The 15,208-nt window shown below is 45.9% G+C and overlaps 1 pseudogene across 1 annotated transcript in view; it reads left to right on the top strand.

The window, feature by feature from the left end:
- The first annotated feature begins 210 nt into the window (after window positions 1-210).
- Window positions 211-15,208, top strand: part of LOC307124168 (GTPase IMAP family member 7-like) — a 29,114-nt pseudogene continuing 14,116 nt past the window's right edge. The window contains exons 1-2 of the transcript in view: window positions 211-294; window positions 1,016-1,276. The product of the transcript in view is annotated as a GTPase IMAP family member 7-like (transcript). The remainder of the gene's footprint in view (window positions 295-1,015; window positions 1,277-15,208) is intronic.

Here is a 15,208-nt window from a genome sequence, read left to right as displayed (position 1 = left end):
CCGGTGGACAGTCATGTCGTGTGTTCTTGTGATGTCATCACACGCTTCGAACAGGTGTTGGGCATGCTTCATTTCGGAAGATGTTAAACTCGGCTGGTGAGTTGGCATAGCCGATTGGGCACCTTGTGAAAGTACGCTGTCGGTTGCAGAAGGTGAAAGACAGCTGGTGCTGCAGTATCCTGTTCGTTGATTAAAGTACAGACTCTTAGGATGGTCTGGCCTGGCAGGAGGTTTTCAGGCTTGGCAGGAACCACAGGGGGCTGTGATGTCAGTGGGGCTCACACTACCTCATTGGTAAAGTCCACATGAGCCTTGAGGCGAATCAAGGGGTCTGCTTCTATGTAGACGTTATGCAGTGGATCTTGAAGGACCAGGATGTGGTGTGTGAGGCACTGATCGTTCCATTTCAAGTTCAAAGTGCAGGTGCCCTTGACAGTTACCATGGTTGTTAGGCAGGAGTCCAACGGGCAGTGGGTGCACTTGCTTGCTGATGGAAGGTTGGATGTGTCTTTCATGAGGGTTTTGAACAGTGCTAGACTGATGGCTGAGTTGTCTGCCCATAGTGAGAGTATGATGTCTGTAGTTGTTACATCATTCAGCTGGAGGTCGGTCATGACCTTGGGGCAGTGAAAGTCAGAGTCTATGGTGAGTTGAAAAGTGCAGAGTAGCGAGCTTGAACTTTGCTCTGGTGCTGAGACAGTGTTCTCGCGGCGGGTTGCAAGATTTCTCGTGACCTCTGTGACCTGACAGTCTGGCTCAGGTGATCTGGGTGGCTGGAGAGGCAGAGGTTCTCGTACTTGAGCCCAAATCTTTAGCTGTTTGAAGTCTAGTAGGGGCTCAAAACGATCTAGCAGATCTTTGCCGACGAGAAAGGGGTATGTGTCCATTGGTTAGATGTACACTGGGTGTACCAGACTCATTAGGCCCATCGTTAGCTGGATCGGAGCTATCTGTTCAAGTTGGATCTCATTTTGGCTGTATGACTGCACATTCAACTCACATTTTGGGATTTCAGAGTTCGATTGTTCAGGAAGTGCAGCTGTCAGCTAAGGGAGTTGAGCGACGCTGTCACTTGGTGATGAAGTCTCTGGATCTTTGGACTGTGGTTTGTGCGGTGCTTGGTTCCGTCGGAGAGCAGTCAGGAAGGACGTTGGGTGCCGGTCTTGGTCACAGTCGTAAGCTGTCTGGCCTGTCCTTCTTGTCTCCCTTGCGAGAAGTTCTTTCAGAATCCTCAGGATCTCTGCTGACTCAGATGAAGCTGCACCGTCTGGCTCTGGTGAGTGCTCAGACTTGGGTTCGTTTGGGGCGAGCCGTTCCGCCGTTGGCTGTTTGGGCTAGGGGTGCTGCCATTTCTGGGCTGTCGGCTGGCATCTCACGGGGATCCACCTTTGGGTGGTTAGACAGACGTGGCTTGTCTCAGAGTCTTTCAGAGTGCTCGGACAGGTGCTTAAGACGGGCACCGTGCCAGTTGCGCTGCTCTCTGCTGGCTTGGAACGGTCTCGACGGTTACAAAGTCTGTCACTGCGTTGTTGCAGGGCGCCCCCTGGAGCCAGCTCTGAACGGTGATCAGAGACAGGGTAAACCATTGGATTTCTCGCAGTCTTTTCAGAAACAGTCTTTTTGGTCGGCAGTCCCGTAGCTGTTGGTAGTCCAGCTTTACGGTCTCATGTTGTAAGTGAAAGTTCATACCCTGCAGGGTTTGGGGTGAAAGTTGGGATGTTTCTGGCCAGCTTGTAGAGTTCTTGGGAAGCCATGATGTGCCTGAGCATGATTCTCTGGATTGGCTCCCACCCCCTTTGCTGCTGGTGGGGGCTCGTGGCTGCTGGCTGGTGACAACTTGGGCAGTGGGCTTTCACCCCCCTTTTGAGCTTGGAACTCTTGGCTGGGGGTTTCTTGTCCCACTTGTCAGGGGAAACTGTGTGGTGCGTGTTTCCCCTTGCTGTTCACTATGCGATGTACATGTGAACTTCAGTTCTCTGTGAACAGTTTCAAGTTCTTTGTCTTGAATAGTCTTTTTTTTTTTTTTTTTTTTTGAACCAAATCTTGGACCTTGGCATGGGCGTTTGCAAGTGGGTTTCACAAGCTTTGGCCTTGCTGTTTCTTTCTTTCAGTTCAATCTTTGCTCTTGTTAGGAGAGCTTCACCTCGTTGGAGTTTTTCTTTTGGTTCCTCTTCGGATTCTTTCTCCAACTGCTCTCTGTGCTTGTCTCTACACGAAGTTCTGCCGGGGCATTTTGGAGTCTCTCAACTTCCTCCCGAAGTCCGTCCTTCCGTCCGCGTCGGTCCTGGGTCTCGAGGAGTAGCTGATCTAATCGACTCTGCGCGTGGTCCTGGTTCCAACGGGCCTCCTCGGCATGGAGCTTCAACGCTGCCGTTCTTGGCTCAGGGGCTGCAGGTCACCGTGGCTTTAGGCAGGAACGCAGTCGTCCTGGTGCTCGATCAGGTCTCGACGTGATCCCAGTGGCGGTGGGGCTGGATGAACGGGACACACCGCTTACTGTGGGCAAGAGAGAGACAACACAAAAGAGGCCAATGCAAGTCCGTATAGGGTGTAGTGCTTATAGCCATATGTGACTATTTAATTGTGTGTGCAATTTTGGACTAACTGGTGCAGACAGTTAGGGGAATCTAGGCCGTGCACCTGTTGTCTTGGCCGTGAGCGGCCAGGTGGGGCCGATTTGTGTGGGTGAGTGCCGGATTTAAATAACAATTTTGACAGTGCGGTAGCCTAGTGGGTCATTACTGACACTGGCTGCTGATCGTCAATCTATTATTCAGCTTTCCTTGATGGCTCTCATAGGTTCTGTCTTTAGGTGAACTGGAAGAAACTAAACAACAGAATAGTAGAGTAGAAAAGAAAAGAAAAGGGCGAAATATCCAAGACTACTAAGAATGCACGAAATAAAACAGAATGAGAACATGAGAAGAGATAGATATGGGAAGGCTCTAAGCTTAATACCAATGCTAGGGTTTATGACAGGGCCAACGAGTGAGGGGGCGCTGTTGAGCTATAAAGCCTAGGGGAAAGGTATGGCTTACAAAAAAAAAGAAAGGTGTGGCCAAACACTTAAGTGACCGGGAATATGTATATTCTAGGGCTTGCAATAAGTGAATGGGCTTATTTAACTTACTATGCCTGGGGTGAATTGGGGTCGCTTCAGGTGAGAACCGATGGTGAGGTCAATCTCGCCGGCGGTCCCTGGACACTCGACCGCGGTGTTCCCAGATCCTCGTCCCTTGGTACCACGGTGCACCCACTCAAACAGCGTGTGACTTTTAGCATGACTGGGCAGCACTCAGGTAAGTTTGGTCAACGGCCAGACTGAAGGGTTGAAATTGGGTTTCCTCTGAAATCCCTTTGGAGTCCAAACGGAGGATCAGAGTAATTAACCAAGATGCCCTTGAGCGGTTCAGTTGGACTCGTTGACTTCTCCCTGGAGTGCCCGAAATGCTTAGTCTGCTGCGTGCCGCCGCCAATGGTACGGAGACAGGTGTCTGCGATTCACACACAACCGGTGTCAGTTACGCAGGCCAGGTGACTCCACTCACCGGAACCCAGCCAGAAGACAACCGGAAATTCACCACAAGCACTAGGGGAGGTACTACCTGTAAATATATAAACGGCTAACAAGGAAAACGTGACATCACCTTAGATTAAACTTGTTTGAACCAAATTCAAATAATTCTGTAAAGTGAGTGAGGTAAAAGACTATTCAATAAATAGTACTAAAACATAAAATGATGATAATGTTGGTAATTATCAGAACAACCTTGAAAAAGGGAGAAATAGAATTAATTAAATTAATCTATTCAGAAATGGAGCCAAAGGAGAAGAGAGAGAGGAGAGCCAACTTATGAGAGTGCCCAACAGGGGGCGTGCTACTGATAAGTGGCTGCCGCAGGCTGAAAAGAGAAGGCTTAATTTAAATTCAGGTTCAAACTTGCTTAAACCAAAATTTAAATAAGTGCAGGGTATCAGACTGGTATGAAATGGAAGAAACCAATTGATAAACAAAGAACAATAAAAAGGAAAGAAAAGAACAGACTAGCAAAAATAACTCAAATTGAAACAATGAGAAAGAACAACACAGTCTCACTCCCACTCGTCACATATTGACGCTTGGTCAGGACCCCTCGTCGTCACTTTTTTACGTCCAGGGTACCCCTTGAAAGGCATTTTTCGACGTTAAGGGTAATGCAGTGATTCCAATGAGACACCTTTGGCGTCATACACAGACGTGTTGGGCATGTGAATGTTATCACGATGTAACTATTTATTGGGTTATACTTTTTCCATTATGACATGTTGGAGTATGATTCTCAATTTAATCAGCCAGCATTATTTTATTTACATTTATTGATTTGTATTTACGCTATTCAGACACGTTTGAAAGTAGCCCAACCCCGCCCCTTAACCTACCCATTTGCGTTATATGATATAAAACACAGAATATAACAGACAACATGCACACTTTATTGAAAAATGTCAAGTATTCCAACTGTTCCGAGGCCAAACGATTGATTTATGTGAAGAAAAGACCCAAAAGCGATCTGCGTTTCCATCCGCCCCGCGGCGTCATAGTGAAGACGAACTGGGAACTCCATTGCTTTCAATGGGAAACCTTTGCCGGTATTCTATCGGTATGAAATCTCGCTGAAGAAGTCTCATTCAGAATACATCGCGATGTTTGGCATCAGTGCACCTGGGCCACATGTTGGTGAGTACACTCAAAAAAATGATTCTTTAAACTTACTTAATTTAATTAAGGACAGTGGTTCCACACAAGCAAATTGCTTTTTATTAACATTAATGGAATTTTTATAATCTATGTAAACTCCTTGTGTTGGGACAACACGACTGAATGGGGAAGAATCTATGTGAAATAGTAATGTTGAACTAAATCAGTGGAATTGCTTCCCTATAAATAAAATCGGTTAAGTTAAATGAACATGCACACTCAAAAAAATAACTCATTGGACAAACTCAGTTTACCTGAGGGGAGGTTTTCCATCCAATAAATATGTGTAACCCCCAACTCATAAAAAACTAATTCATACAATGAAATGTAATTGAGTTGGTTCAACTCAATTTTATCTAATAGTTTAATTGATATTTATATATGTATAACATTACTTTTTTTTCTTGTCAAACTTAAATTTTAAAAAATAATTGGAAAACCAATTATAAGCAATTTAATTCATCATCATATACATTGTATATAATGAATATATAAGAAAAGAGGTTTGACATTAGCATAGATCACTGGCGCCACTCTTCAGCATAACGGTAACCACAAAATTAAAAAAACATTACAGAAACCTCTCTAAATGTCCAACATAACTGAACATTAAACACTAACATTACTAACAACATCATTCCCTTTACAGAAAAACATATAAAATAACACTTTAATCGCTAAATTTACTCTCCTAATGGAGTCCCTTGCAAAGCATGCTGGGAACTGCCCAGTTAGTTATGTCAACACAAATATTTAATGTAGTTTTAACACAACTGAATTAAGTACACTTCAGTTTTAAATATATTAGGTTGATTGAACACAATTAAATTAAGTTGTGACAAAATTAGATATGTTTAAGTAAAGTGAACATAATTTAAATGTGTCACATCTATGAAGGGCTTGAATCATTTTTTTGAGTGTAGCCATGAATGTTTGATATAAAGTATTTTCTGTCGTTATTGATCAGATTATGTTCAGTCACTGCATTATATCTTTCATTTCCACTCAGGCTTCGCTTTTCTTTGCTTTCTAAATCAACACACCTTGCTAATAGGGCGATTAAACACTGTCACGTGACGTGCTATAGACCTTTTAAACAGTTATTCATATTTAATAATAACAACTAGTGTAGTTCCAACGTGGCATTTGTAGTAGAAGCACAATAAAAACAACCTTAGTTGTAATGTGATGTTTGTTGTAAATAGACAGGAACCACAACACTTACCATGCTTTTAATGCCTTTTAATGTAAAATCCAAATATTGTGATGTAAATAGTACTTTGTCCTGTATATAATGTATCTGTTATATATTATGACTTTTTCTCTTTTTTTTTTTTAACCTGAAACGACCAAAAGGGCCTTTCGGACTCCGTCAGCCCATTCTTGTTCATGGAAAAGTAATGGAGAAGACCGAAAGCAGCAACAGCAAATATTTGCAATGGTAAGTATGTGTTGGTTTGAACTCTTTATCAAGCATTTGTTGTTTCTTAAACATATTCTTACAAACCCCATGGCTCAATCAGTGAGAACATGTTCTCAAAGTCTTAATAATTCACAAGATTTAACAAGCTGTCAAATTCATATGATACTCGTACATATTTGTACAAATACTCATACATAATCCTGCAGATTTTACTCCGACTCCTGCCATTGGCTACAGCCTCAATTCCTGTACATATTTATCATGATTTTTGTAAATCAGTTGCGCCCCTTCTTGGAAAGCAGTCCCAGAAAGAAAAGTTTATATTAGGTCCAATGTATTCTTTAAAATGATTACAAATTGGGCCATTGGGGAGGTCTCTTCACACCTCATGACCTACCTCTGTTTGCAAGAGTGGAAATGCTCACATAACATCAGATATTCAATTATTTTGTCATCAGTTGCACTGCTGATAACGTCCCGTTTGCATGTAAATAATTTACGTGATCAAAAGATCAAGTAAATAATCAACATTTTTAAACAAATTCATATGTGCTACTAAAAATATACTTTTAATAATGGAAATGCACACCTATCAGTGAACTTGTTACATAAATGTATTTAACATTTAATTATGCAACACTTTTTACAGAAGGAAATCCTACAGTTATGTAAAGGGACAACATCATCATCATCATGTCCTGTCCTGTCCTGGGCACACTGGGCAACATGTGTCCTCCAACATATTCGATCTGTGGCCACGTTCTTCACATCTTCTCATGGAACACCTGCATTCTTCAGGTCTTCACGAAACATCTGTCTCATGTCTTCCCTGTCTCCTGCGTCTTCCTGGTGGTGTCCACTTCATAACTGTTTTGGGGTGTTGTTGTTTGGGCATGCGTAGGATATGTCCAGTGAGGTGCACCCTTTGCTATGTCACAGTTTCTCAAAGTCTTCACGTGGAGTACCACTCCTCCTCATGATCTCTTCGATATATGCAGAATCAATATTCATAAACTGTACTTGATGTCTGCTTATGCCTTTATCAAAAAAGCATCAGTGCTCATCAGGAGTTTTAGTAAAGGACATATTTATTGCCATCGACTTCATGATGCTATATTCCAATGTATATATCTGCATTTGTATATTTGCATATATATGCATTTGTATAACAGTGTTTGTTTGAACAAATGAAGATAGTGAGAGTGAACACCTTTTGAAATCAATATGTATTCATTAAACCTTTTATTACAGTGGTATAGTATTCACTATAGTTAATGTCCACCATAACTAAATATATGGTCTCATTATATCACTACCTTGCTAATGGAAATGTAACATGAATGTATTTTATTAAAGCATTTTCTTACTGAAAATGGTTAACATTTATAATAATCATTAACTATTTGAATTGGCCTTTCATTTAGTTACAATAGAAGGGAACAATAATCACAAGGATATAGTTTATATAGTTTTAAAGTTGAGAATGTAAAATGTTCTTAATGTTTTTGCCTATTTATTTCTTAAAGGCAAGAAACCAATATATTTTCAGATAAAGTTGAACCTCATTTCTTTTATTTGTACCGCAGCATGGTTATTTTATACTGTTGTGCAGTAGTTTGGCCGCTACATTTGTATTTAAACTGTTTGACATTAAATATTGGAATATGCTTACAAAATTGTGTGCATTCATTATGCTTTTGTTACATTTATTTTAATTCCAAGAGTTCAGATGGTGAACAGTGGCATAAAGAAGTGATCTAATATATATACACACACACACACACACACACACACACACACACACACACACACACACACACACACACACACACACACACACACACACACACACACACACACACACACACACACACACACCACACACCACACACACACACACCACACACACACACACACACACACACACACAAACACACACACACACACACACACACACACACACACACACACATATATATATATATATATATATATATATATATATATATATATATATATATATATATATATATATATATATATATATATATAGAGAGAGAGAGAGAGAGAGAGAGAGAGAGAGAGAGAGAGAGAGAGAGAGAGAAAGTTTTCTCTTTCATATATATCTATGCATCAGTTTAACCACACAAAGGAGATTTTTGTTTTAAAATGTGAGTTGTATTAATTAATTAGAAGAAATAAATATTTAGCAGCCTAAATATTAAATATTTAAGGATATCCCTTCAGTTGGAACCGGATGAGATCTGTCATCATTTTCCATAAATGGACAAGTAAGTGTGACGCCTCTGTTCTGCTGCCTTGTCATTGGCTAGGACTTTATCGCAGAACTCGCTGTGATTGGACTATCTTTTAACCGATATAAAACGGCGTTTCATGTTACAAAGTATGTTTTGGTGTTTTTGTTACGTTAGTAATACGTTAAGTTAACTATAAAGTGTCGCTATGTTGTGAGAAATTACTCCTTTACCGAGATCCCAACCCTAACCCTAAGCATTTCTGCACACTTCAATGAACTACAGCGCCATGCAGGGACGGACTGGGGCTAAAAAACAGCCCTGGACTTTCTCCCAAATAGGCCCATCATCCGGCCGTTCGCCCCTAGCCGTGCGCAACAGAAACTAGCAAGGATGTACTATGCCATAATACTTTCAGACTATCAGACAAGGTATTCACAACAAGTGACATCTCAAAACCTATGGCTAGGCCCTATTAATTTTGTCTGTGACGCTTTCACAAACAACCACCAGGTCTTTGCCAATTCCACAATAATAAACAGAGAGATTTTGGTTAGATGACAGTTGTAGGTTACAGTTTGACAAAAGCACAATGTTTTGTTTTATTGCGAGTGTACACAAATATAAGCAAACACTTTGCAGTTTGAATGATGTCCTGTATGAACAAAATGACAAAATGAAGCATGTATTGTTTTTATGTTTCCACTGTTCGATCGCGGCATCGCGTCCGGGCCTCTCTCTCACACTCTCTCACACACACACACACACACACACACACACACACACACACACACACACACACACACACACACACACACACACACACACACACACACACACACATCACGTCTCTCTCTAACAGTAGTTCAGCATTGCATTCATTTTCGCGCAAGTTTTATTTATTTTTATATTGTGTATTCTCCGTGTAAATTCATGCACCGAGCCGTGACACCCGTATCAATTCGGTTAAAACGATTAGGTTTTTTTGCACATAGCAGCATATAAGTGATCGTATTAGTGCCCCTGCTGTTGGCTGTTCATATTTCGTTATTAGACTTTTTTTTTTTTTTTTTTTGCCGACGGCCGGGTGACGGCCCTCGGTTGGACGGCCGTTCAGGACTTTTCCAGAACGCACAGATTGTCAATCCGTCCCTGGCGCCATGTTTCCCATTGCATTGATACACTGACAAAGGTATATGGGTAATGTAGTTTAAAACGTTTAATAATGAGACAATAAATGTTAAGTAGATGACATCTTTAATGGACAACTGGATATCTAATTATGTTCATTGTGTAAACCTTTATGACATATATGAGGGGCAGGCTGAAATTTGATATTTTACTGTGAGCACTTTTAGAAAACCTTTATGCCAGCTCTCCATATCTGTCTGAAAACTGTGCCCAACATTATTTAGTAAACATAGCATAAGCAGTTGTCCTGCCAATTTTCCCTGTGATACGCTAACCAGACTTTGAGTAACAGCCATTTGAAATGTGCTTTTTTTTGCTCTTCCAGGGGCCTCCATTGGGTCCCTGAGGGCGGAAGGGCAGTACAACATACACAGATCTATTTTCCTCATCATGGACAACAAACTTTGAGTCACATTTAAATATCAGAGTATTTTCTCTTTTCTATTCTAACATCATGCTTGTATTAGGTTTTGATGGGTATTGTGAGACCATCTGATGAAATACAGAAATATTTGTAAGAAATGTAATATAATTATTAATATTTATTTTATTTTATGGATAAACACCCATAAATATCATGGATGAACCCACAACTTGCCATTATCCAGTTTCCAGTGTAAACAAAAACTATTTAGATTTACACTTCACTATTATTATTAAATATAGGACAATGCACCATTAAGTAAAATAACAAAAGAGACATTGCCAAAATTGTATGTATTTTCACGTACCTGACATCGGTAATGTGCATGCTTTAATTTTTATTGCAGTAGTAGATGTACCTGATTTATCAACATGGATCATCGTCAGTTAAGCTTGAAGTGTTTGAAATCCTTCCCTTTATTTCACTGAAAAGTGGCATATTGTCACAGCATGCAAATGCAACTTTTTGGTGCATTGTTGTACCAAATATAATATAACCAGATGAAAAATGTTTATGTTTCAAGTAAAATAATATTGTTAATTACTTAGATAACCTAAATCAACTCATAAAATGTGTATTTACTTTAAAAACGCCACACACAATATTCACCATACTTTATCACTCAACTCTTTATTGGAGGATACAGTATACAGTTGATAAAGTAGCACAAAGAAAAATTAGATTCAAGATAAATAAAAATGGGTCTTCAAAAATACATTAAGATCATATTAATCCATTCACAGCTGCTGAAGCCACACAAATGAGTGCCACAAAATCCAATACAGTCAACTATGATACAGAAAACGTCTCGGTTACGTATGTAACCCTCGTTCCCTGAAGGAGGGAACGGAGACGTACGTCGGAACTGACCGACGAATTGGGATCCGTTTCAGAGACCAATCTACTTCGAGTGTATTAAAAACGAGCCAATGGACATTGGCATGCGGTGCACGCATTCCACGCGCCGCCCCGCATTGCGGGTATAAATACGGAAGTGGAAGTACCGCATATTGTTTTCAACTGAGGAGCCGAGAAGAGTGGCTCGGGCCTTCAGCTGAAGCACAGCACCTGGCGACGGGACGTACGTCTCCGTTCCCTCCTTCAGGGAACGAGGGTTACATACGTAACCGAGACGTTCCCTTTCAGTCGGTCACGTTCGACGTACGTCGGAACTGACCGACGAATTGGGATCCCTACCAAAACGCCAGGGATGCTGGCCCTTCCAGCGCCCTGCCTGAGCTCGCTGGACCACTCCTAAGTTGGAGTGGGAGTCAGGGCTCCCGGCAGGGAAGGACAGTCACTGCTGTTCCTGCAAGACCCACTCAGCGTGACTATAGGATAACGCTGGGAAAGCGTGCCCGTCTCGGGAGATGGCACGCTGCGGAGCCACATCCTTCAATGGAAGGAGAGGTGGAAATACGCATCAGGACTAACCTAACCTAGGGTAGTGCAACTATGGAAAATCTCTGGGGTGGACCCAACCTGATCCCAGGGGGGGAAGAACACATCCCAGAGATGACAGAGCGGGCTCTGTCGAGGGAAAGACACGGGGCTAACCGAGCAGGGTAGCAGATACCGTGGAGAATACACATATGGGGTAGCCGTGAGGGGACCGCAACATATGGAACCCAGCCTACACACACGTTCCACAAGCATACGGGTGCAGGCCTGGCGCCAGACGGCCGCAACGTCTGGCACTGCAGGGGTGACGGAGGAGCTCGACAGGGTTAGCCGTTTCCGGGGAACACAACTGGAGAAGATAGACGCACGTATCCGGCCCAGAGGGCGGGAGTGGCGTTGCAAGCCGACACTTAGAACGGGCACTTAGCGCTACTGGCCACTGGGGGCGAGGATGCGGGAAGATACCGGCTCTACACGGAGGCTATAGAATCTAGCGAACGTGTTAGGTGTCGCCCAGCCCGCAGCTCTACAAATGTCTGTCAGCGAGGCACCTTGAGCCAGCGGCCAGGATGAAGCAACACTCCTTGTTGAGTGTGCTCGCACCCCGAACGGGCAAGGTACGTCTTGGGACTGGTAAGCCAAGACAATGGCATCCACTATCCAGTGGGCCAACCTCTGCTTGGAGACAGCCTTTCCCTTCTGCTGACCTCCGTAACAGACGAAGAGCTGCTGTGAGGATCTGAAGCTTTGAGTCCGGTCAACGTAAGCGCGAAGAGCGCGGACGGGACATAAAGCTAGGGCTGGGTCTGCCTCCTCCGAAGGCAGCGCTTGCAGGTTCACTACCTGGTCCCGGAAGGGAGTGGTAGGAACCTTGGGCACATATCCAGGCCGGGGTCTCAGGACAACGTGAGAGTTGGCCGGCCCGAATTCTAGGCACGATTCGTCGACCGAGAGTGCATGCAGGTCCCCTACCCTCTTGAAGCCAATGCAATCAGGAGAACTGTCTTCATGGACAGGATTTTTATCTCAACAGACTGCAAAGGCTCAAATGGGGGACCCTGAAGTGCTCTGAGCACCAGGGCTAAGTCCCAAGAGGGTATCGAGGTAGAACGAGGAGGATTTAGTCTCCTCGCACCTCTGAGGAACCTGACGATTAAGTCGTGCTTACCTAAGGATTTACCGTCTACTGCATCATGATACGCCGCTATTGCTGCGACGTACACTTTGAGGGTGGAGGGAGACAGCCTTCGATCCAACCCATCCTGCAGGAAGGAAAGCACAACGTTAATCGAACACTTTCGGGGGTCTTCCCGGCGGGAAGAGCACCACTCGACGAACAGGTTCCACTTCAGAGAGTAGAGGCGCCTCGTAGAGGGGGCTCTAGCTGAAGCGATGGTGTCTACCACTGCTTGTGGTAGGCCACCTAGAACCTCCGCGTCCCGTCCAGGGACCAGACATGGAGATTCCAGAGGTCTGGATGCGGGTGCCATAGAGTGCCCCGCCCCTGAGAAAGCAGGTCCTTCCTCAGGGGGATCGGCCAGGGAGGGGCTGTCGCGAGGAGTGTGAGTTCTGAGAACCAGGTCCGGTTGGGCCAGTAGGGCGCAACTAACAAGACCTGCTCCTCGTCCTCCCTGACCTTGCACAGTGTCTGTGCGAGAAGGCTCACTGGGGGGGAACGCATACTTGCGTAGGTCCCGGGGCCAGCTGTGCGCCAGTGCATCTATGCCTAAGGTACCTCCGGTCAGGGAGTAGTACCACTGGCAATGGGTCGAGTCCGGAGAAGCGAACAGGTCTACCTGTGCAACTCCGAAGTGGTCCCATATCAGCTGGACGCTCCGGGGGTGGAGTCGCCATTCGCCCGGAGGTGTCGACTGACGAGAGAGCTCGTCGGCTGTCTGGTTCAGCGCACCTGGGATGTGAATGGCACGAAGTGACCTCACAAACTTCTGACTCCACAGGAGGAGATGGCGGGCGAGCCGGAGCATGCAACGGGAGCGTAGACCACCCTGACGGTTGATGTACGCAACGGCCGCAGTGCTGTCCGAACGGACCAGTACGTGCTTGCCCCGAAGCGGTTTCTTGAACCGGGCCAGGGCAAGACGTACCGCCAGTAACTCTAGGCAATTGATATGCCAACGCAGTTGGGGCCCCGTCCACAGACCCGAAACTGCGTGCCCGTTGTACGTGGCCCCCCAGCCCGTGGATGAGGCATCCGTGAAGGCCACAGCATGCCTCGACACCTGTTCTAGGGACACTCCGGCCCGGAGAAACGAGGGGTCTGACCACGGACTGAAGGTTTGGCGACAGTAAGGAGTAACTAGGACCCGGTACTGACCGCTCTGCCACGCCCATCTCGGGACTCGGTCGTGCAACCAGCGTTGAAGCGGTCTCATATGAAGCAATCCGAGCGGCGTTACCGCGGCTGCAGATGCCATATGCCCCAGGAGCCTCTGAAATAATTTCAGTGGGACCGCTGTCCTGCCTTTGAACGTATTCAAGCAGTTCAACACTGACCGGACGCGCTCCGGAGTGAGGCGCGCCGTCCGGCTGACCGAATCCAGCTCCATACCGAGACAAGAGATCCTCTGCGTGGGACAGAGTTTGCTCTTCTCTCGGTTGACCCGAAGTCCCAACAGGCTGAGGTGACTGAGCACCATGTCCCTGTGTTCGCACAACTGCTCCCGAGACTGGGCGAGAATAAGCCAGTCGTCAAGATAGTTGAGTAAGCGAACGCCGCGTTCTCTGAGCGGAACAATGGCTGCCTCTACGCCTTTCGTGGAGACGCGAGGCGACAGGGACAGCCCGAAGGGCTTCAGGTCGATCGCTGCGAACCAATCTTGGGGACGGATGCACTGAAAATTGCGTTTCTGCATTAACATCTTGAACGGGAGCTTGTGCAGGGCCCGATTCAAAATGTGCAGGTCCAAGATTGGCCTTAACCCACCCCCTTTCTTGGGTACAATGAAGTAGGGGCTGTAGAACCCCGACCTCATATCGGCAGGAGGAACCGGCTCGACCGCGCCCTTCGCCAGCAGGACATCGATCTCAGACCGCAAGACATGGGCATCGCTGCTCCGCACGGAGGTGAAGAGGATGCCCCTGTACTTGGGAGGCCGGCGTGCGAATTGAATCGCATAGCCGAGTCTGATGGTACGGATGAGCCAGCGAGACGGCCTGGGGAGACCTAGCCAGGCCCCCAGAGACCGAACTAGCGGGATCAACGGCACCACAGACGTACCCGGGGTGAGGCAGCGAGGTGGAGTATTCAGACCCGACTCGGGAGGCCCGGAGGCGGCCCGGAGTGTTGCCTGAATACTCCAGGTGGGGCAGAGAGTGGGTGAGAAGGCCCGGGGGCGTCCTCGGTGCCCAATCTGCTGCCCCCTGGCGAGGGGTGAGAGGGGAGGAAAGGAGTGGCAAGGCCCGGGGGCGTCGCACACTGCCAACCTGTCCCTCTCTGGGCTCAGGGAGGGAAGAACTGCTCTGAGAATGTGGGTACCGCTGGACTCCGGGGAGCCAGCGGCAGGACCGAAACCAAAAAAAAATATTCTCCCCCCCGGTCCTCCTCCGGGGGAGGGAGGGGTGCGGACACCGTCTCCCCGAGCAATTCCTCTCTCGCTGGGCTGCCCGTTTCAGGGTCGCTTGCCCTTGTGCTTGCTAGCAGGCTCGCGGGACCCTGGACGGGTTGGGCACCTCCCTTGCGCCCGGCCACCTGCTGCCTGGGTGGAGGCGGACGCAGGGTGGCGCCCTCGGCGACAAGCAGATGGAGGTGCTGCGGC

This window comes from Gobio gobio, assembly GCF_949357685.1.
Source record: "Gobio gobio genome assembly, chromosome: 3".
Taxonomy (NCBI): Eukaryota; Metazoa; Chordata; class Actinopteri; order Cypriniformes; family Gobionidae; genus Gobio; species Gobio gobio.
The sequence above is the reverse complement of the archived record's forward strand: the minus strand, read 5'-3'. Positions and strand labels throughout refer to the sequence as shown.